The 17,117-nt window shown below is 38.5% G+C and overlaps 1 protein-coding gene across 6 annotated transcripts in view; it reads left to right on the forward strand.

Moving 5' to 3' along the window:
* The window catches only part of MGAT3 (beta-1,4-mannosyl-glycoprotein 4-beta-N-acetylglucosaminyltransferase), a 48,334-nt gene that overhangs the window by 11,682 nt on the left and 19,535 nt on the right, over positions 1-17,117 (forward strand). Inside the window, exon 1 of one of the 6 annotated variants that reach the window (XM_060694568.2) lies at positions 8,933-9,399. The exons of 4 other annotated variants lie outside the window; for them this stretch is intronic. The gene's annotated coding sequence lies outside the window, so the exon portion shown is untranslated. Of the gene's footprint in view, positions 1-8,932; positions 9,400-14,671; positions 15,458-17,117 lie in introns of those variants that run through there. One more of the 6 variants, XM_034403342.3, reaches the window with a different exon arrangement.

The following is a 17,117-nucleotide window of genomic DNA, read 5'->3' on the forward strand; positions in this document are numbered from 1 at the left end:
GTTGGTGTCTTGAAAAACCAGTTCAACTCCTCAGTTATCTTTATTATTAACACTATGCTGATAAGGGAATTGGGATTCTCCCCACCCCTATGAGTGTTAAGTCAGATCCCTTTTAGGCATACATTTTTATATCTTTTCCCCAAGACACCTAAAAAGTGTACTCCAAGGTGTTGATAAGAGTTAGGAAAAGTTAATGACTTTTAAGGTTTACATAGTATTGGCATTACCCCAACTATCTCTAATTTGTAATATATTTTAGGCACATGTAAAACCACCCAGATGCTGAGATCAATTTTCTTCATTCAGATGCTGTAATAAATTAGTACACATTCAGGCTCATATAGATCAGTGGTTCTCAACCTTTTCTTCACTATGGACCTTTTGTGGCCTCAGACTATGGCTATGGACCATTCAGACATACGTAACTCAAGATTTAAATCATAACATTTCTTCAACCCTTGTGGACCCCCTGTGACAACATCGTGCCCCACCCCCTAGGAGTCTGTGGACAGCAGGTTGAGAACCACTGATATAGATATTTTGCATTAACATGAATAAGCCATACTAATTATCATGTGGGGTATTTTTCCTCCACTCTGCTATTCAGACATCAATGAGAAAATCAAGTGTCTGGTTCTTGAAGCTTGGGAAAAGAAGATTGTAGTTATTATAGGAAAGGCAGTGGTGGTAATAACAAATTTTATTACCGGTTCTGTGGGCATGGCTTGGTGGGCATGGCATGGCTTGGTGGGTGTGGCTTGGTGGGCGTGGCAGGGGAAGGATACTGTAAAATCTCCATTCCCTCCCCATTCCAAGGGAAGGTTACTGCAAAATCCCCATTTTCTCCCAATCAGCTGGGACTCAGGAGGCAGAGAATAGATGGGGGCGGGGCCAGTCAGAGGTGGTATTTACCAGTTCTCCAAACTACTCAAAATTTCCGCTACTGGTTCTCCAGAACTGGTCAGAACCTGCTGAATACCACCTCTGAGGGAAGGGTAAAAAAGTTTGGTGACTGAAGAAACTGACATTAATTGAACATTTGAACAAAGCAAATAGCAAAAGCTTGTAGCAAACTGGAGGGAAAGACCAAGTGTCCTGGTCTTAGTCCTTCACACTTCGAAAGAAGCTAAAATGAGCCATGAAGAAGCTGCTGCTTGTATGACTAGCAAAGTGGAACAATGGAGGAATCATCATTACCATCATCATCATCACCACCACTACCATCATCATTCTAACCATTGTCAATCCACTGAGGGATGAAGGGCTCTTCTGAATGTTTCCAACCAAATGGTCTTGAGCATTCCTGCTTTTTATCAAGTGGAATCCATTCTATGACTGCCTTAGTCCACCTGCCATCAGTTTTTCTTGCTATGTGACCAACCATTTCCATTTCAATTCTTTTTTTTTTTTTTATGATTTCATACATTTTTGTTTGTTCTCTAATCCATGTATAGGTCTTTCCATCTTGTCTTGTGTTGCTGAGCGTGTATCTTTCTATGGTTCTTTGTACCACTCGTAGCTTTTGTATTGATGGTGAGGTTAGTGTCCATGTTTCACTGGCATACAGTATGTTAGAACAGATAGCACACACTGATTGAAAACTTTTCAGGCATAAGGGGAGGTTCAACAGAAACATGGCTGTTGGGAGGAATACAGCATCTCTTGCTCACCATAAAGGAGACTAATATCAAGGAGTTTGATGCTGTAACAGTAATATTTATATTATAGTAAAGGTATATAAATAATATATTGTCTATATAAGCATTTGTATAGTTGCCCATCTTAAAACTGACTCTGGAGAGCTTACAACCAATATATACAATCATAAAACGAACAAAACCACCCTATATATGTATATTATATGAAATCAAAGAAATCCAAGAAACTCTGAAGATAAATTAGTAATCCTTTCAACAGCAGAATAGCTAAGATTTCAGGCATGTTTTGAATCCCACACCTGCAACTAGCAATATTGTTTTGAAGCAAAAAGTTCCAATAGTTGGGAGGATAAAACTGGGTGTACTCTCTCATCATACTCCTTTTCTAGTTTTTGATTGCAAATAATTGCCTTGGTGTATGCAATCTCAAATCAAAATCAACCCTCCTCTTTACAAATTCCTGCAGTTGCTCAATGGTGTTCCTCAATTTGTCACAGTCAAGAGAACTATAGGGTTTCTTTTGCATAATAAAAGCATTATTGCATAATATATTCATCATTCTTACGTATAACAGCATCTTCTGACTTACTGTAAATTGTTGGTCACAGTGGAGTTCCAATGTATTTGCACGTTTTTTGTTTTCTTGTCCTGTGATGCAAATGGTGAAAATCCATTATTGAAGAAGGTTTTCACTGTAATCCTTTGAAAATATTTTCAGTCTTGGAGAAAATGAGGACTCAAGCTCGGTCATTTGTCTCTACCTGATGTCTTTCATGTGCATTGGATTTCAGTTCCAATTATTCCCATCAATTACAGCCTCTAGTTGGGAATTTACAAGTGTCATCCAATACTCCTAGAGCACTTTTCCCCAAAATTACACCAAATTGGGCAAAAATGGTTTTTCTTTGGGTAATGACCCACAAGCTCCATTATCCAATTATAACAGGAACATTTAAATTGACTTAAAAGTGTTTTATCTACTTTTGATAAAAAGGACTTTCTGATAAGCAGTTTTGGATAACGAAAGAAAAAGTTTTAGAAGCATTGTGCTAGGGTATATGATCCTAGGAAAGGCTACATTACAGAAATTGTATACATATAATAACATTAATGAAAATAAATCAGAATTAATGTGATCAATGCCTTTTATCTAATATAGATTATTGTAATAACCTGTATATTTTTTTTAAGAAGTAAAAAAGGATGCTTTTTCTTTGCTGCTAATAACCACATCTGTTTTCCTCCTAAACTTTGCTTTTTAATATAGTACAGCAACTTTTTCTTATGTTTAACAATTACAGACATTTTGAGGTTTGTTGTGAACAGTGGAATCATTTTGTAAAAAAACCTCTTAATTCTATAACATTTTTTTAATCTGGTGTCTTGCTGGAGCTGCATGTGTATTATGGAAACCACAGTCTAACACATCTGGAAAACACCAGATTTTTTGGGGGGGGGAATGGGCATTTGCAGGCAGCAAATTTCTGCCAAGTGGAAGCACTGCTGGAGTTGTCAAGCTAGGGTTTATGGATTTTGTATGTAGCATTCTATGGTATATATCATGTTCAGGCTGAAGTAATTGTCAGATTTTCCCAGAATTTAAAATCAGGAAATAGAGAACAACAGTCTGAAAAAATAAATAAAGCCACTATTTGGAACAAGTAAAGCTCCCTTGAGCAAAAGTCCTTGCTTTCTAGAGTGAGCTCTGTTTCCTACTGCAGCTGGGTTATGATTGGAGGAAAAGTGAGGGGGGGAGGGGGAGGAAGACCCCCCCCACTCCACCCCCCATTAAAGTATGAAGTCGAGTTTCCTTCTTGCTATGTCATGAATGGGGGAAGCCAGGGAAGGAGTGCTTTTTGGATGGGGTTGGCTTGTCACCAAATGTTTACGGAAGGAAAGGAAGAGTTGCTGGCTGCCAAGGAGGGACCCCTGCAGACTGAAATGAAGGGGAAACAAGGGGGTGGGGGAGTGAGAGGCTCTACTCTGTTCCAAAACAGCAATAGAGCTGCTACTGTGGGAAAGAAAGCATGCTGCCAAACCTCAAATGAAGGGGTGACCACGTGTGTGTCTGAGAATAGGGTTTAGTCCCCCCTCTTGAGCTCTTACCCTATTTCTCAACCGTACTCCTGCCAGGAGAGTTTTGCTGAACCACCAGCTTCCCCTTTCCAAACCCTGTTTCTAGAACAGGGGTTCCCAAAACTATGCTGGCTGAGAATTCTGAGAGTTGAAGTCCACAAGTCTTAAAGCTGCCAAGTTTGAAGACCTCTGTTCTAGAAGGTCGTTTCCCTCCCCCCCCCCTCAGGAAAAAAACAACAACACAGGAAAAATAAGTTGTTTTCTGAAGCTTTTTTAAAAAATGAACCATTTTTCTATCCAAAGCTTGTAACGACTTGACAGAATTATGAGAACTATTTCACATTGCATGCCTCTAGTCGGGGGGGGGGGAGACCTTTAGATCAGAGATGAGAAGTGTGTGAATGTCCAGATATGGTTGACCTACAACTCCCATGATCCTGTTCCATTAGACATTCTAGCAAGGGCCCTGAAAGGAATAAGAATTCAGTGTCATATGGTGGAGGAACTATTGTTTTCCTAGGAAATCTACCTTTCAGCAGAGATATTTATTTTTCAATTCTGTACGAAGATGGAGTTAAATGTTTTATTTTTTCATTCAGAATCTTTTATACTTTGGGGACAACTTGGTACTGAAAAACAGGGGTGGGCTTCAAAATTTTTAGCAAGGGGTTCTTTGTCCAGTTGCTGGGTGGGCATGGCCATGGTGGGCATGGCCTAGTCAGCTTCCTGTAACACAGTGGTGGCGTGGGGGGGGGCATTTTTGCCCTCCTCGGGCTCCGGTGGCTCTTCGTGAGCCTCTGGGAGGGTAAAAACGGCCTCCCCAGGCTCCAGAGACCCTCTGGAGGCTGGAAACGGGCCTGTTTCCAGCCTTCCTGAACTTCTGGTAGGCCCATTTTTCACCTTCCCCGAGCCTCCACGCGCCCCCTGCACTTACCTGCATCCAAAACGGGCTGCGTGGGGACTCCTGGGAGGTGCAGGGTGGGCAGGGCCAGTCAGGAGTGGGATTTGGGAGGTTCTCCGAACTGCACAGAATCATAGCTAGAGGTTCTCCCGAACCCCTGCAAACCCCCAGCAGCCCACCTCTGCTGAAAAGGCTGTGCGTAGCACAAAACCATTAAAGGTAAAGCTGGTAATTAAAAAAACCAAACCCATATACTAATTATATTTCTGGACATTCATTTAGAAGTCTAGTTTAAACAAGTAGCTTTGTGGTAAGAAATGCTTTTCAAAAATTATTTAAGAATAATTTTTGAAATACATCTGAATATTCTATACCAACATAAAGCTATATGGCTTTCTTAAACTCACAGATTTATTCATAAAGTGAAGATCTTTCCCAGTTCTCCAAAAGAAATAGTAAAATAAGGAAATATAAATTTCCAGAACTATATGATCCAATAGGAGACAAATTCTTCAACTAATGTGACAGTGATGAAGGAGAAAATTTATGGGCAAAATAATTTTTGTTCCAATGTCTGGAATGCAGACAGAAGTTTATTTATTTATTTAGCGTATGGCTGGTCACACACAGTATTAAAACAGTTCATTTTTACAGGTTAAAAACAATTAAAACAATAAAAAAGCAGTAAGAAAACCTAAAAGGAAAACAGAAATAACATTTCAAAGTTTAATGTCGAGTTTGGAGATCCGGTCAGTAGCTGCCGTTGTTATGCAGAGGAAGTCCCTAGAATCTCCTGGATACCTTCTGTTAGGGCATTCCCTCACTATGTGCTGGATAGTCTGTCGAGGGGCCCCACAATCACATTGTGCTGAAGGTGTCTTTCCCCATTTATACAGGGAGTCAGCACACACCCCATGAGTTGTTCTAATTCTATTATATGTCACCCATATGTGTTGGGGTAGGCTAAATCCTGGAGGTATACTACTAGGACTGATATGCTCGGAAACATCTTGGGGGGAACAGCTATTCCACGCCTCCATCCACTTTTGTGTGGTGTTCTGATGATCGGCCATCAACTTACGCGCTGTCAAGATTGGTGGATTTCTTGACTTTAATCGGCATCTTAAGAGATCAGGAATGTATCCATATATGGGTAGAGAGGAATTTAACAGGATCTTACTATACTCCCGAATGAGAGCTTCTTGTCGTCGTAAGTGCGGGGGGAGTATGTGACTAAGAACTGGTAACCAGTAACTAGGTGTAGATTTTATGCACCCAGTAATTAGCCTCATCGTATGGTTAAGTTGAACATCAATAAGTCCTGTATGTGAGCTGTTTATCCATACAGGTGCACAGTATTCTGCTGTAGAGTAGCAAAGCCCGAGGGCTGCACATCGGAGAGTTGGGGCTGAAGCTCCCCAAGTTGTTCTGCATAGTTTTTGTAGGATGTTATTTCTGCTGTTAACCTTGGCAGCCATATTCTGGATATGTTTCTTAAAGGACAGGGTCCTGTCTAAGGTGACCCCTAGGTATTTTGGTGTTGCCTCGTATGGGAGCAGTTTGTTATTTAGGTATACATTGAGTTCTCTTTTTGCCAATTTGTTGTTGAGGTAAAAACATGATGTAACTGTTTTATTTACACTTGGGATTAACCTCCATTGGTGGAAGTATATGCTCATAGTTGTAAGGTCGGCTGTAAGTGCGCCTTCTGTAGCTTCGATGTCCTTGTGGCTATATGCTAATGCCAGGTCATCAGCATAAGAGAACTTTTTTGATATCGTGGCAGACAGAAGTGAATAGAAAGAATGCAATCTCCAAGTACATTCACAAACAAAAAAACAATCCAAATCATACTAAGAATGGGCAACCTGCACAAAGAACAAAGCAAATGTAATCAGACTTAGGGAGTATTGCAAGAGAAACACAATGCAGGGGATGGGTTAAAAGTACATTTTCCTTCTAATTTTCATACCCCTTCCCAAAATATTTTTTTCATATAATCAGTAACTACTAAAATTTGTTTTTGTACATAAGCTTATATACTTGCAAAGTGTAGTCTGGCATTCACAAAGGCTTCTCTAGGAAAAAGAAAATTGTCACTGCTGGGTAGAATTTCTGTGATTAAAAATGAATGTTTTGCCAAGAATAATGTTTTTGTTTCAGACAATACGTGTTTTGACAACGGATATACCATTTAAACAATGGCAAAAAGCTATATCTAAATTTATATGGCAAGGGAAAAAACCCCAAGAGTTAAATATAAAGTGTAATAACATATAAAGGAAAGAGGAGGATTGGGTTTACCAGATTTAAAATTGTATTTTTCTACCTGTGGTTTGGTCTGGGTAAAAGAAAGGACACTGCTGAGAAATAAGAGACTTTTACAGCGAGGAAGTTACAGTGAGGTTTGGATTGCATGAGTATTTAGGGTATGATAAGGATGAAGTTGGATTTTAAAATCATTTTATTACATGGGCCACATTGAGAATATGGAATACAAGTAGTCCTTGATTTACAACCATTCATTTAGTGATTGTTCAATGTTGTAATGGCACTGAAAAAAATGAGTTACAACTGGTCCATGCACTTACATTGATCTGTGTCCTCATGGTCACATGATAAAAATTTGAGCGCTTGGCAACTGGCATGTATTTACAGTGGTTGCAGTATTCTGAGATCATGTGATCACTATTTGCGACTTTTCTAACTCCCTTCTGTCAATGGGGGAAGCCAGATTCACTTAACAACCATGTGATTCAGTTAACAAGCAGAACATAAAAGGTTGTAAAATTAGGTGTGCCTCAGTTAACCATCTTGCATAGTGACAGACGTTCTAGTCCCAATTGTGGTCATAAGTCGAGCACTATCTTTAGATATAAACTCAGGTTGTGCCTGAAAACACCTTTATGAATCTCACCTCAAGAAGCTTACATAATCCTCGATTTAAAACCATTTGTTTAACAACTGTTCAAAGTTACAATGGCACTAAAGAAGGAATTTACAACTGGTCCTCACACTTATGACTGATGTAGTGACCCCATTAAAATCATGTGCTTGGCAACCGACATGTTCCTACAACAATTGTAGAATCCCAGCATCATGAGTTCATTTTGTACAACCTTTCTAGGGGGCTTCCAGGAAGCATGTTAATGACTGTGATTCGCTTAACAACTGTGGCAAAAATATAAAATTGTGTGCAACTCACTTAATGACTACTTAATCATTTAGTAATGAAAATTCTGGCCCCGATTATGATCTTAAGTTGAGATCTACCTGTATAGAAGAGAAATAGCAGATAAAGATAAATGGTGGATGTATCAGGACCACTTGGAAAATTAACAAGATGAATTTAAAATCAAATCAGGAGAACAATTAATAGTAGAGGGATATTGTTGTCAATGGTTTTCCCATTTACAGTTATCTGAGACATTTAAAATGGAAAAAAAGCCTTATGGTATGGAGCAAAGTAAGTCAAAAATTTGAAAAAGAGGAAGAATAGGTTAAAGAATGTATGATAAAGTGGGTTAAGAATTTTGGCTATAATATACAGATGGATCAAGGGGAAATATGTCATTAAAAGGGTTGAAATTTACATTGTTATCATTTTAAAGAAAATCTTTATAAATAAAAAAAAAATTAAAATGATGTATCATTTATAAATGAAGCCATAGAAATTATTTAGAATGTATAAAGGCATTTCAAATTTATGTTTGAAATATGAACAACATGAAGGGATATTTTATCAGGTTTGGTGGACAAAACTAAAAAAATCTAGATTAGTCAGAAAAAAGCCATAGAAGATCATTTCAATGTATGATCACAGCATCAAGATTATTATATGCCCAGTGATGGAAATATATGATACTACCAACTATGGAGGTATGATTGGTGAAGTTGATAGATTTTGCTGAAATGGATAAATTAACTTCTTAAATTAGAGATATTATCTACATCTATTTGATGACTAGAATCCTCTCATGGACATTTTGCATAAAATGAAAAAAAATAAACTTATCCAACAAGATGCAGTTAAGAAAAGTAAGGTTGTGCACTTACGCAGAAAAAACCAAATTGATAGATACAGAATAGGCAGTACAGTACCTGGCTCAACAGTAATGCCTGTGAAAGGGATCTAGGTATCCTGATGGACACCTTTTAAATATGAGCCAGCAGTGTACTGCAACTGCCAAAAAAGCCAATGCAGTTCTAGGTTGCATCAATAGAGAAACAGCATCAAGATCACGGAAAGTGATAATACTGCCTTATATAGCACTAGTGAGACCACATCTGGAATATTGTGTCTGGTTCTGGTCACCTTGATGCAAAAAAGATACTGAGAATCTAGAAAGAGTGCAGAGAAAAGCAACAAAGATGATATGGCTTCTGGAAGGTAAATTGTATGAAAAATGACTAAGAGAACTAGAGATGTTTAGCTTAATAAAGGGAAAGATTAGGGGAGACTTAATAGCAGTCTTCCAATACTTGAAGGGCTTTCACAAGGCAAAATTTGTTGAATTACTCTCCATAGCACCCGAGGACAAAAAGCAACGAGTGGAAGCTCATCAGAGAGATCCAACCTAGAAGTAAGGAGATATTTTCTGACAGCGACAACAATCAATCAATAGAATAGCTTTCCTCCGGAATTGTGGGTGCTCCATCACTGGAGGTTTTCAAGAAAAAAGATGTCATGGGTGGACGGAGCCTCCCGCCGGTTTTACTACTGGTTCTATAGAACCGGACTGAACTGGGAGCAACCCACCACTGGTATGTACATTCTCCCTGGACCTTATATCTTCTGATTGAATACCAGAAAGACAGATAAAAGCTTTGCAATTAGGGTTCTTCTTGCCAGCCTTTCAAATTAAGCCTGCTCAAGGGCTTAACCCTGCATGCAAGGGTTTCATGCATGCCTCTTTATTGTTGTATGGTAGGGTAAAAGAATCTTGAAAGCCTGACCAGGTTTCTTTCTGTCCCATTCAAGGTAAGGTTATTTTGAGTTTTTTTTATCATCCTTACTTCAGTCTCTGGACTATGTAATCTCATCTAACGTCCCCACTTAATGGTTCTTTCCTACTTTCCCTAAGTTGATGTCTAAATTTCTTAGACTTCTACATACAGTTCTGATGCTTGTTCCATAACGAAACTTCATCTTTTTGATCCCATTCCAATATCAGCACTGAGAAGCTGAACCAAATTATTTCTATCTTGGTTGCAGTTCCAGAATTGCAAACGTTACTTATTGAAATGAGAAATCCTTGGAGGGGTTTGGCATGGCCATATTGCCATGGGCAGAAACTTTCATCTCACCCAATTTTCATTTTCTTAACCATCTTCTTTTCCCTTCAGTGAGTTTTTTTAATCCAGTTTCTTTAATAAAGGGCTAGCTTGGAGCTGTTATGATTTTCCCCCTCACAAATATGCAATGCATAGTTTACTCCCACCCACCAACCCCAGTTCTAAACACAGTGAAGCAAAGATAGGGATGGAGTATATGTGGGCTGCTTGTTTTTTTGTTCTTCCTTATTTGTGAGTTGAGGGAAGCAAAAAGACAATCATGCCCTCTCTAACTGTTAAATTCTAAGTAATCCTTGCACAATCCCTCTTAATACGCCAGTTGTGCCCCTTTCTAGATCGGGACTCTCTACGCACAGTCACTCAGGCACCAGTCACTTCCCGCCTGGACTACTGCAACACTCTCTACATGGGGCTCCCCCTGGGGTGCACCCGGAGGCTCCAGCTGGTCCAGAACGTGGCCGCGCGGGGGATTACGGGGGCGACGAGGCGCTCCCATGTGACACCTCTCCTGCGCGAGCTGCACTGGCTCCCGGTGGTCTTCCGGGTGCGCTTCAAGGTGTTGGTGACCACCTTTAAAGCGCTCCATGGCTTAGGGCCGGGGTACTTACGAGACCGCCTTCTGCCACCAATAGCCTCCCACCGGCCAGTACGCTCGCACAGAGTGGGCCTCCTCAGGGTGCCGTCCGCCAGACAATGTCGGCTGGTGACCCCCAAGGGGAGAGCCTTCTCTGTGACGGCGCCCACCCTCTGGAACAACCTTCCCCCAGAGCTACGTATAATAACAGACCTCCGGATTTTTCGTCGGGCCCTGAAAACCTATTTATTTCAACTAGCTGGGCTGGCTTGAGCTAAATTTTAAATTGATTTTAAATTGGGTTGTTTTAATTTACGGCCAAAATATTTAATTATTTTAATACTGTTTTTTAAATTTTGTATGCTCTGTTTTTACTTAGGCTGTGCACCGCCCTGAGTCCTATTTGGAGAAGGGCGGTATAGAAATTTAATAAATAAATAAATAAATAATAAATAATGTTCTGGAAGCTTCTTAGTATTTATTTATTTATTTATTAGTTCGATTTATATGCCACCCTTTTCCGGAGACTCAGGGTGGCTTACAATGCGTTAAGCAATAGCCTTCATACTTTTGTATGAAGAGTAGGGAATTCTTCTATGAATCATTTGGCAATTAGTTACTTATCATTTTCTAATTTCAATTTAACTACTAACTTCCATTTTGACTTGTATTTGGTTGCATGTCTTCTGCCTCCTTATTGTTTACCATTTTGATTTTAATTATGTTTACTGTGGGCATTTTAAATGGGTATACATTTGTAATGGATTTTTCTAAATCTGGAATTCTTGGAAGCTGCAATGAGGACAATTGGACATGACAAAACTGGTTCATAAACTCTAGGGGAGTGATGTTGATAATATATAGAAGAGCTGAGCTATATAGATGGTACTTAGCACCATCTAGAATTGCTAAGATCTATCCAAATGCAAGCCCCAAGTGTTGGAAATGCGGCCACCACCAAGGTACCTTCTATCACATGTGGTGGACGTGTCCGGAAGCGAGGAAGTTTTGGAAAAAAATACAAAAATGGATCCAAGAAATATCACATGAGGATATTAATTTTCTGCCGGAAATCTATCTCCTGGGAGTGCTAAAACGAACATTTGGTAAGGACAAGAAATATTTGATTATTCATATTGTCACAGCTGCTAGACTCTCCTATGCTAGATCTTGGAAAGAGAAAAGAGGACCAACAGAGGAACAGATAGTCAATAAGATACTTGACTGCGCAGAAATGTGCAGATTAACGTATGTATTAAATGGAAAGGAGGATTCAGAATTTTACACGATCTGGGATTTGTGGTATAGGTGGTTGGAAATTAAATGCAAAAGTTAATACTCATGAGGAACAATGCACAACTATTAGTTAATCCTATATATTATTATATCTTAATTAAACAGTAATTAATTTCATATATAAGAATTTCTGTATAAACTGTATAATTAATTAGACAATTGATTAGACACCGCACTTGTAAATATACAATATGACTACACGTTGCCGAACCGTATAGTTTGAATTGTAATATATTCTTAATTCAATAAAATTTCATTTAAAAAAAATAAAAAATAAAAAAATATATATAGAAGAGCTGAATAATTAACCAAAATATGTTTAGCATGGCATTTAATCTTGGAAATTATTTATTTTGCCTCATATGAGAAGCAGAACACTTTCTATTTTCAAAGGCCATAGATAGTACTAAATGTTTAGTATTAGGAGCTGCACGTGGAAACACACTGATGTTAACTAGGGCTGGGCAGCACTTTAGAGTCAATTGCTAGAAAGTGCTTCAGAGTGGGAATGCAAATCTAAGCCTCTTTTGCAACCTCTTAAAGAAACTGCCTTGTCCTGGCATTACATGCAAGCCAAGAAAAACTTGGCTGTTGTAAAATGTTGCAAGCATTACTCTATGCTATCTTTTGAACAGAAAACTGCACACACACCATTTGCATTTACACACACACACACCAACCTCTTGGACAGGCAGGGATGGCCTGTTTGGTTGAGTTAGCATCTTACGTTTTTCAGGGTTTATGGCATAGCATATTATATGCAACCAGCCAATTGTGATAGCTAAACAAACCGTTAGTATAATATGTGAATGCAGTCACAGAATTGCTTGAGTTGAAAGAGGTTTTAATTTCCTTCATATGTAGGCTTAGCGGTCAGGTTTGATATTCTATCATATCCCTGTAGCAGTAAGGAAACATTTCTTCCAGTTTTTTTCCTCCCCCTGTCTCATTTGGCTCATTCATTGCAGTTTTAAAAATGTGATTAATAATAGGCCTTGAAGGTATTGGCAGTCAGTCCACCCCCTAATTATAGACTTATTAACAGATCTTTTACAGCTGAACCAGAGTGGCAGTTGGACATCATTCTTTCACTAAAACTGGCAATATTTTTAAAGCTCCTTACCTGGATTTTGTGCTGGTTGATGCCAGTAGGATAAAGCAGAAGGGGAAGGAAGAGAAGAGGATTGAGTTCACCCATGATGTGACACAATGGCCTAGTTCAGCATCCTCCAATCCAGCATCTGCCAGATATTTTGATTTACAATTCTCGATGTTTCCAGCCAGCAGGGTGATTAGCAGTACATACTAAGAATTATTATGTTGCATTTTAAGATCACCAGGTTTGACCTGGAAAAGGCTGTTAGAATTTTGTTATTGTGCTTAATGAATTATTGCACCATCAGAAACTCCAAAAGTGTTTTATATCATGTAGCCTTAAAGTAGAAAAATGTTATACCGGTAAAAGGAAACATGTTAGAAGGAATTCCAGCTGCCCTTTTGTTACAATTCATGAATATTGTAGAGTAACAAGAAGAACAAGAAACTCCGGTATAGAATTAGCCTCTGTAATCCCAACTTCCTCTCTCGCTTTTCTGTCTTCCCACATTAAGTTGTAGCTCAGCTGTTCTTCTTCCTATACAAGAAAGCAAAATGGATGGAATCCCTTTTTGGTTACCATTTAATTTTGTCTACAACAGCAGATTCTCTTGACTGATCATCTGGCATGCAATCTAAGGTGAAGGTCTGGACTTCAGTCCAGGCAAAGGAATCTCTGCTAATATGTAATATCACAAGAGAACCCTGATGGTTGTATTTGTAGCGAAGAATAAATTAACTGTTTACTTCTGAGCTCCTAAGAATTTTTGCACATTAAGAGTAATTCTCAAGTAGTATTTAACTGCAATTGAAAGAATAACTTGTTCTTTGCTTGTAGCACATTAAAAGAACAGAGGTGGAACTTTCAAAAATAGTGCTTCCATTACAAGGAAATCTCACAACACGGTTACTATGTTTGTATGTGTGCATGTGAGAGTGATAAGACCAGAAGATAATTTCATTACATTTCATTAAAAGTGCATTGAGGATGTCTGCGTCCTTAAGAACATTGATGTGTGTGCTAATGAAAAACCTTGGATGACACTGAGATACGCGAAATACTGAAACCACACAGGATGTGCTTAAATCGAATGATATGCTGGTGCTTAGAACAGCTAGAGCCAATTTGAAAAGTGCCAGAAAAACAGCAAAGCAAGTCGATTGTCAAAAAAGGTTCAAAGCTTTTTTAGGACCCTAGGAACACCACACGTGTATGTGGGAAGGCATCCAGGCCATTGCAGACTATAAGGTGGCACTATCATGGTGTAAGAGTGACACAGACATCTTAAATGAGATCTTCCACATTTTTGCATGATTCCAGGGATCAAATAGCACCCTTGCAATGAAAGCTGTGCCTCATCCTGATGAGCAAGTGCTTAGTTTTGATGTTACCTCTGTCTGGAGGACATTGCGGAAAGTAAAGATTCAGAAAGCAGTAGACCCGGATAATATCCCTGGGCGAGTTTTTAGGGACTGTGCAGATGGGCTGGCCTATGTTCCTAAATGTATTTTCAATTTTTCATTGCTGCAGGCAGTGGTCCCATCATGTTTTAAAATTACTATTATTTTGCCAGTGCCTTAAAAGTCTTCAGAAGTGCATTCTGAAGTCTTAATTTACCAGTGCATTAAAAGTCTTAATGATTATCATCTGGTTATGTCCATCATGATGAAATATCTTGAAAGACTGATAAAAGATTTTATTTTATCCAGCCTCCCTCAAGCATTTAACTCACTCCAGTTTGTTTACCAGGCAAATTGCACCACAGAGGATGTTATTTCCTTTATCCTCCATCTGAGCTTGGTGTACTTAGAGGAAAGAAATACTCACATGCGAATGCTATTTGTTAACTTTAGTCTGGCATTTAATATGATCATTCCTCAGCATTTAGTAGACAAAGTGTACCTTTTAGGTTTTAAACCTCCTTTGTGCAACTGGATTTTTGACTTTCTCTCCAATAGGCCCCAGTATGTGCATGTTGGGATTAAAGTTTCTAACACCATTTTTTTTGAGCACAGGTTGTCCTCAAGACTGTCTCCTAAGTCCACTGTTGTTCACTCTGTTGACCCATGACTGTTGTGCAAGGTTGGTTATCAACCATATTGTGAAGTACGTGGATGATACAACAGTGGTGGGCCTTTTTTGGGATAGCAGTGATGGTGCTTACAGGGACAAGGTAGAGGATTTGGTGGACTGGTATAATAAGAACAGCTTGGTTCTAAATGTAGGAAAATCTAAAGAGATCATAGTTGACTTCAGGAAAGGCAGGCATAGCCATACACCTCTGTGTATTAATGATTCAACTGTGGAGGTGGTTAATAAAATTAAGTTTCTGGGGATAAGTTAGCTTGGTTGTTCAACTGTAAGATGAAGTGGACACCACAACACCTGCATTTTCTGCATCATATGAGAAGAGTGCATCTTCCTTCTTCTATTCTTACCATTTTCTACAGAGGAATAATTGATAGTATGCTGTCATATTGTATTACTGTTTGATTTGGAAGTATTACTGCTTTGGACTGGAAGCTGCAGAGAGCGTGGTGAGGATGGTGGAAACAATTATTGTAAGTTCACTTCCTTCTATCCGGGACATGGCTTATAAGTGCTCCTTGACCAGGGTCTGCAATATTGTCAGGGACTTTGCAGATCCTCTCCACGACTGGTTTTCATTGTTGCCTTCTGGAAGGAGGTTTCGTGGCATCTGAAGCAGAACAACTAGATTCTGTAATAGCTTTATACCATATATATCAACCTTGTTAACTCTCAAGACTTTTCCCCCGTTATGTATAAAACATTGGCTGTGATTAATATTTATATTTATGTGTGAATGTGAGTGTGTGAGTGTGTGTTTGTGTGTGTGTGAGTAAGCGCCATGATGGCAGAGTGGTTAAAATGCTGACTGCCAGCAGTTCAATCCTGACTGGCTCAAGGTTGACTCAGCCTTCCAAGGTTGGTAAAATGAGGGCCCAGATTGTTGGGGGCAATATGTGGACCATAAACTGCTTCTAAGAGTGGGCTGTAAAGCAGTATGAATCGGTATATAAATCTAAATCCTATTGATGTGTGTGTGTGTGTGTGTGTTTTACTGTCATTTTGTATAAGTTGGCACTTCGGGTTGCTACTGCTGTTATTATATTATTGTTATCCTTGGGATGGTGACATTGTTTGGGGGGTTTGAGCATTGGAATTTCTTTTTAATATGTGCCATTGTGTATGCAAAAAAATGACAATAAAGGTTATTTTTCTTATCTTATATTTCATTACTCTTATTTACCATTTGTTTTTTGCATGTAAGTTGAGACCTTATGCACCGGAGACTAATTTCTTGTGTGGCTAATCATATTTGGCCAATAAATTATTCTATTCTATTCTATTTAAAAAAGTTAAATGAACATTGCAAGAGCTTGTTGGCTAATATCCATGACATTGCTGGAGATGACACTCATGTTTAAAAACAAACATTAACATCATTATGTTATGGATGCTTATTAGAAAGTAGCCCTTATTGTATTGGACTCATCTTTAGTAACAGACAAAGTACATCTGAAGTCAGTGGAACCAATTGTCTCACTGGTTTCAATGGTTCTGTTGTATGCTTGACTATTTTAGATTCAGCTGAGTTTGTTCAATAGGGCTTGTTCTCAGAAAACAATGTACAGAATTGCAGCCTTCATGTTTTTATTCACATGTGTGTTCAATTTTTTTAATTGCCACAGCTATTTGTGGAAAGTAGTCGTTGGATATCTATATATCATATAGTGTGATATAGCATCTGATATAAGCTGGTTTGAGATAAGACTTTTCAATAGCATTTCCATATTTGTGGAATGCTTTCCCCAGGGAGTCATAAATGTTGTGGTCTTTATCAGAGCCATGTAAAAGAAGTTGGAAAATATGTTTTACTATTTTTTTAAAAAAATTACCGATAAAGGAGATAATATTCTTCCTGTATATTCTTCCTCAAAAATGTCAAATAGTCTTGGTCAAATTATTGCTCTAAATTCAGTTCATCTGGTGCTTGAAACTGTTGCGGTTCCTGTTATTGTATATAGCAATCCTAAAACATAAAACAGTAACTAAGAGATCTATTAAGGCAATTATTGATTAAAAATAATACTTTACATTGTTTCTATTTGTTCTCTAATTATTTGATTTCAAGATACTACAATGCCAGTAAGTAACTCCCAACTTTTTTTTTAATCTTAGATCCTTTATATTTTGAAT

Source organism: Pantherophis guttatus, chromosome 7 (assembly GCF_059756535.1).
Source record: "Pantherophis guttatus breed Tessera chromosome 7, ASM5975653v1, whole genome shotgun sequence".
NCBI classification, from domain to species: Eukaryota; Metazoa; Chordata; class Lepidosauria; order Squamata; family Colubridae; genus Pantherophis; species Pantherophis guttatus.